Raw genomic sequence first — 7454 nt, forward strand, 5'->3', positions numbered from 1 at the left:
GGAATGGAAACCTTTGGTAGTCTAAGAGCACTGTGCTGGGTTTGATTGATACAGATGATGGAGTATTACAGGGGTAAAGAAAGTGAATGGCCTAATATCTCAGAGGTAGTTTATGAAAGAAAACTGTGAAAAACCTTTGAGAAAATATGCTGAAATATTTGAAAAAAATCTTGAAGAATTCTGTAAGATGTTTAAAGTCAAGACGCTGCTGCTGCCCTCACCATGCGATGTACAGTTTACACGGACAGTGAGCTCAACAAGTGTCCAATAAAACACTTGAGACCAGAGCAAAGTTTGAGGTAGTTTACTGGACCATACTTGTTAAACTGTAAGCAAACATAGATAAAGATAAAAGACAATTTCAGTGTAAGTTCACATCAGTCGCACACCCTATTCAATATATGGTCAAGTAAAGTAACTGCACGGTTTGGAAGCCATTTAACAGTGACATACTTAGTTCTGACTGGATAGTACCATCTGCCTCACTAACTATAATCATGAGACAATTAAATTACAAGAAAATAACAATCTGTGAATCATGAAATCAACTGAAACATACTTACAGATTGTACAAACTCAACATCAAATAATGCCTCTTTACACTGCTGTGCCCCAGAATAAAACGGTGGATCTGTTTTATATGCAGAAGTTTAAATTACTTTACTGGGATCCGTACACTCCCGGCCTGGCATCTATAAGATGCCAAATCCAGAAACAACATATATACACTAACAAACACAACAAGCAAACACAAACAAGAAGAATGACCTCTGACACAGGTCTCGGGAACAGTCACCATTTCTGATAATCTTTAATAACATGATGTTTACCAGGAATGAGTATCAGGCGTGATTCATCTGATGTTAGCTGGGCTCTTGTTAACCACCCGACAACTCTGAGATGTTTCGAGGAAAGGTTGTGCTTTGCTGAGTTGGCTTGATTAGCCATGAGGAAAAGACTAGCTGGTCAGCTGGATTGTTGTCGGTATACACATACTTCCATTGTCTTACTCTTGTGAACTGTTTGATCTGTTCTTTTCAAACCATAGATGGCCGCCACTGGAGATCGGCCATTACCAAACACATGGACCTTCATCTGAAACTCAAGGTTGAGGTCACAAAACCACAAGACAGAAATAATACCAAAGTTTTTCTTTGGGATTCAAGAAGCTGTGGAACATTTGCTGAATGTCAGTTAAACTGCAAAAGGTTCGCACTTGAAACAGATAAGCAAAGCGAACAGGCTGTTATTTAGACCTGAGCCTGGCGTAGCACATGAAAAAGGGACATATTATTGTACTGAGCGCTGAAGTCAAACACTCCCTTGATTTGCCATGACTACTGCGGATGACAGACACCAAACCTTGATAAGTACCAGCATTCTTTACCATGTAAGAAGAATCTGGTTGACCATTGCAGGACATCTTTTCCATGAACTGTACATAGTGGCCTTTCATCTCTGGCTTCCTTCCTACACCAAAGAGACATGAGACGTTTGAGGTCTTACTTCCTGTTGTAATAGCTGACGCTGTTTCGGTGACTGAAATGGGAGAGGGCCCACCCAACTGTCAGATCGATCCTTGACGAATTCATATGCAAAGAAAAAGCTTCTTTTCAAATGATCGTGACAGCTTATTATCCTCCATTGTTAACTAAAGATCTGCTTTCCAAGGTTATCTTGAACTGGCTTTCCCCTGTGAACCGCTTTTTGTGTCTAACCGTTCTTCCCCACTCGGTGACACACCCGCCGGGGGTCAAACTCTGGTAATTGGTAATTCTGTTCTCAGACATGTGAAGCTAGAGACACCGGCAACCATAGTCAATTGTCTTCCAGGGGCCAGAGCAGGCGACATTGAAGGAAATTTAAAACTGCTGGCTAAGGGTAATCGTAAATACAGTAAAATTATAATTCACATCGGCAGTAATGACACCCGGTTACAACAATCGGAGGTCACTAAAATCAATATTGAATTGGTGTGTAAATTTGCCAAAACAATGTGGGACTCTGTAGTTTTCTCTGGTCCCCTCCCCAGTCAGACCAGGAGTGACATGTTTAGACGCATGTTCTCCTTAAATTGCTGGCTGTCTGAGTGGTGTCCCAGAAACGATGTGGGCTTCATAGATAATTGGCAAACCTTCTGGAGGAAACCTGGTCTTGTTAGGAGAGACGGCATCCATCCCACTTTGGATGGAGCAGCTCTCATTTCTAGAAATATGGACAAATTTATTAAACCCCCCAAAATATGACTATCCAGAGTTGGGACCAGGAAGCAGAGTTGCAGTCTTACACGCCTCTCTGCAGCTTCTCTCCTCCTGCTACCCCCCCAAAAACCCATCTCCATAGAGACTGTGTCAGCTCCCAAACAGACAAAAAACAAACTAAAAACCAGCAACAAACAACTTAAACATAAACAATTACAAAGAAAGAACAATACAGTATCCACATCTGAACCAAAGAGTAAAACAGTGAAATGTGGATTATTAAATATTAGGTCTCTCTCCTCCAAGTCTCTGTTAGTACATGACTTAATAATTGATCAACAAATTGATTTACTCTGCCTTACAGAAACCTGGTTGCAGCAGGATGATTATGTTAGTCAAATGAATCAACACCCCCGAGTCATTCTAACTACCAGAAACCTCGAAGCACAGGCCGAGGGGGCGGTGTGGCAGCAATTTTTCACACCAGCCTATTAATCAACCAAAGACCCAGACAGACTTTTAATTCATTTGAAAGCCTGATGCTTAGCCTCGTCCACCCCAGCTGTAAAACTCAGAAACCAGTCTTACTTGTTATCATCTATCGTCCACCTGGGCCTTACACAGAGTTTCTGTCTGATTTCTCAGAGTTTTTATCTGATTTAGTTCTGAGCTCAGATAAAATAATTATTGTGGGTGATTTTAACATCCATGTAGATGCTAAAAATGACAGCCTCAACATGGCATTTAATCTGTTATTAGACTCAATTGGTTTCTCTCAAAATGTAAAAGAACCCACCCACCACTTTAATCACACTCTAGATCTTGTTTTAACATATGGCATAGAAACTGAACATTTAACAGTGTTTCCTGAAAACCCTCTCCTGTCTGATCATTTCCTGATAACATTTACATTTACAATAATTGATTACACAGCAGTGGAGAGTAGACTTTATCACAGTAGATGTCTTTCTGAAAGCGCTGTAACTAAGTTTAAGAATATAATCCACCCACTGTTATCATCTTCAATGCCCTGTACTAACATAGAGCAGAGCAGCTATCTGAACGCGGCTCCAACAGAGGTCGATTATCTTGTTAATAATTTTACCTCCTCACTACTTACGACTCTGGATACTGTAGCTCCTGTGAAAACTAAGGCCTCAAATCAGAAGTACCTGACTCCGTGGTATAATTCTCAAACACGTAGCTTAAAGCAGATGACTCGTAAGCTGGAGAGGAAATGGCGTGTAGCTAATTATAGGCCAATCTCCAACCTTCGTTTCATATCAAACATCCTTGAAAGAGTAGTTGTCAAACAGCTAACAGATCATCTGCAGAGGAATGGTTTATTTGAAGAGTTTCAGTCAGGTTTCAGAGCTCATCACAGCACAGAAACAGCTTTAGTGAAGGTTACAAATGATCTTCTTATGGCCTCTGACAGTGGACTCATCTCTGTGCTTGTCCTGCTAGACCTCAGTGCAGCGTTCGATACTGTCGACCATAATATCCTATTAGAGCGATTAGAACATGCTGTAGGTATTACAGGTACTGCACTGCAGTGGTTTGTATCATATCTATCTAATAGACTCCAGTTTGTGCATGTAAATGGAGAGTCCTCTTCACACACTGAGGTTAATTATGGAGTTCCACAGGGTTCAGTGCTAGGACCAATTCTGTTTACATTATACATGCTTCCCTTAGGCAGCATCATTAGAAGACATAGCATACATTTACACTGCTATGCTGATGACACCCAGCTCTATCTGTCTATGAAGCCAGATAACACACACCAATGAGTTAAACTGCAGGAATGTCTTAAAGACATAAAGACCTGGATGGCCGCTAACTTTCTGCTTCTTAATTCAGATCAAACTGAGGTTATTGTACTCGGCCCTGAAAAGCTTAGAAATATGGTATCTAAGCAGATTCTTACTCTGGATGGCATTACCTTGGCCTCCAGTAACACTGTGAGGAACCTTGGAGTCATTTTTGACCAGGACATGTCCTTCAACACACATATTAAACAAATATGTAAGACTGCGTTCTTCCATTTGTGCAACATCTCTAAAGTTAGAAATATCCTGTCTCAGAGTGACGCTGAAAAACTAGTTCATTACTCCAGGCTGGACGACTGTAATTCATTATTATCAGGATGTCCTAAAAACTCCCTGAAAAGCCTTCAGCTAATCCAAAATGCTGCAGCAAGAGTCCTGACAGGGACTAGAAAGAGAGAGCAGATTTCTCCTGTTTTGGCTTCCTGTTAAATCCAGAATTCAAAATCCTGCTCCTCACATACAAGGGCTTAAATAATCAGGCCCCATCTTATCTTAATGACCTTGTAGTACCATATCACCCTATTAGAGCACATAATCAGAGTACCCCACGCAGTGACTTCAATTCTACTCCAAGCCAATTTGATCTACCTCACACATGCGAGACAGCTCTCATATGTTGGAATCTTATTGTCGCAATCACACATTAGAATCAAGAAATGTTGTCAGCTGAACCTGAGCACACTTTTGGCCTCACCCGAAGAAGGTCATCCACACTGCTGTATGCAAAAATTAGATGAGGAGACAAAGCCACGTGCTGACATTCACAGCACACCACAACCCGGTTTCAGTGACATTTTTGTAGATGGCTCAGTGTCTAAGAATAGCCTAGGACAAAACTGTGTAGGCTATGCAGTAACGACAGCAGACAGAGTGATAGAAGCAAAACTGCTAACATCCTCACACTCCGCTCAGAGTGCAGAACTCAAAGCAGTCATACGTGCATGTGAATTGCACGCAGGCCAAGATATAAATATATACACTGACAGCCAGTATGTTTTTTCAGCAGTGCACCACTTTGCAAAAATCTGGCAGAACAGAGGAATGATTACATCTACTGGAAACCCGGTACAACATGGAAGTCTTCTGAAAACACTATTAGATGTAATAATATTGCCAAAACAGTTAGCATTATGCAAATGTGCTGCACATTAGAAAGATAAATCAGAAATAACTAAAGGCAATAACTTTGCAGGTCAAGCAGCTAAGTTAGCCGCACAAAAAACTGTAGACACATTAATGTCTGCATTCACCATGCAAATACCACTTGACGTACTTAAGGATGAACAAAAAGCAGCACCAACCACAGAACAGAAGAAATGGTTAAAGTGTGGAGCACAACTAAAAGATGATCTGATGACTTGTGAAGGAAAACCAATACTTCCCAAATCCCTACACAAAACAGCAGCATTAGTGACACATGGAGTTACTCATGTGTCATCGGTGGGGATGATTCAGATCATTAATACACACTTTTACACTCTGAATTTCGAAACTTCAGTAAAAGAATTTGTGAGAACATGCATGATTTGCCAGAAACACAACTCACAGGGAAATCTAAGGCCAAAAAGAGGACATTTCCCCACACCACCTCATCCATTTCACACCATTCATATGGACTTCATTGAATTAAGTGAAGGTCAAGGCTCAAAATACGCTCTAGTGATTATAGACGTATTCTCAAAATGGCCAGAGATTTATCCAGTGAAAAAAGCAGATGTAATCTCAGTGGCAAAATGTCTATGTAATCATTTCATCCCAACATATGGCATCCCTACTCTGATAAGATCAGATAATGGGACACATTTTGTCAATGATGTGATCAGCAAAGTCTCTGAAGCACTAGGATTCAGCATGAGAAACCATTGTGCTTATCACCCACAAAGTGCAGGCTTAGTGGAGAGAACTAACTGCACCATAAAACAGAGACTCAGAAAATGCATGGAAGAAATAGGAAGACCATGGCCTGAATGCATAGGTCTAGTAAAGATGTGGATGAGATTAACACAAGGCTCTCAAAAACTTACACCATTTGAGGTTGTTCATGGCAGACCTTTTCCACTACCAGTGACAAGTGAACCTCTAGACAAATCTGTCAGAGAAACAACTCTGGCAGAATGGATGGCAAAACTACTAGAAAATAAGGATATTGTTTTGAACAATAAACTGCCGTGCGACGCTTCTCTAGTCTCTTGCAGGTTGAAACCAGGCGATTGGGTCCTAATACGAGTGCTCCAGAGGAGAAATTGGCGCTTGCCTCGCTGGGAGGGTCCCTATCAAGTGTTATTGACCACACCCACAGCCTGTAAAATTGCAGAGAGACCCTCCTGGATACATCAGAGCCACTGCAAAAAGGTTGAGGTCCCGGGAAGCCCCGACACCAAGGAGGAAGCACATTAGGGAAGTCTCACCCACGTTTTGGTTGCTTCGGGGATGAGTGAAGATTGGGCCCCCGTAGGGTAAGCCCGCACTTCCACCTTCCATCCGATCAACTTTAGGGCAGCCAGGTGTGGGTGTGATGGACCTATGTGCAACCATGGGAAGGGGAACCCTCCTGGTTACCTTAACTGCAAAGCTCACCCTTACAGGACCCCAGCTGATGCCAACAGCAGCTGAGCCACGAGGCAGACTGAGAAGATGAACGCATGACAACTTCCACCTAATGGACATGACACAAGACCACATCTATCCTTGGATGAAAAATGCCTGATACAGATACGTGCTTAAGAGGACCACAGAGAAAGACTGCTACGTCTGCTCGCACATGTCGAGCATATTAACACAACCATTTATGGGAAACACCCTGGAACAAGTGCACTAATTCTGATCTCCGACCACACCTTCAGAATGACTTTTGTAAAGTGCACATCAACATCAACATCCTCATCCAGGAAGAAACGCTCAACTTCAACAGTCAGACCACATGACTCAATCTGGGGAACCGACGTACCTGAAGAATTCAACTCTGGACAACCGGACAAAAGGTACTCAACTCACTCTTCCCCGTGGACAGGAGTCGGAAAACATGGTAGAGAGATACTCCCATACGGTTTATGACAAAATTTGATCCGATTTGATTGATGGCCCTAATCATGACCTTTTGACCTCCCCCCTCCCCCCCGGAAGTGTGTAATTTGATCCCCTAAGCGTGACGAATTGCATCCGGAGAAGGGAGGGGGAAACCTCCGGAAGCGCGCCACCTGTCCCTAAGCGTGACGAATTGCATCCTGAGAAGGGAGGGGGAACCCCCCGGTGCATCCGGAGAAGGGAGGGGGGAAACCTCCGGAAGCGCGGCACCTGTTGTTGGGAAAAAAAGAAAAAAGTTTTTAGAGGGAGGGAGGGTCTGCGGTATGGGAGGAGAATAAAAGCAGAGAGGAGGAGTCCGTCACAATTTCTAAGGCACAGACGCAAGATGGATTTCCTT

The sequence above is a fragment of the Diplotaxodon limnothrissa genome, linkage group LG7 (assembly GCF_057381915.1).
Source record: "Diplotaxodon limnothrissa isolate DT_005_m linkage group LG7, D_limnothrissa_male_GT1.1, whole genome shotgun sequence".
NCBI classification, from domain to species: Eukaryota; Metazoa; Chordata; class Actinopteri; order Cichliformes; family Cichlidae; genus Diplotaxodon; species Diplotaxodon limnothrissa.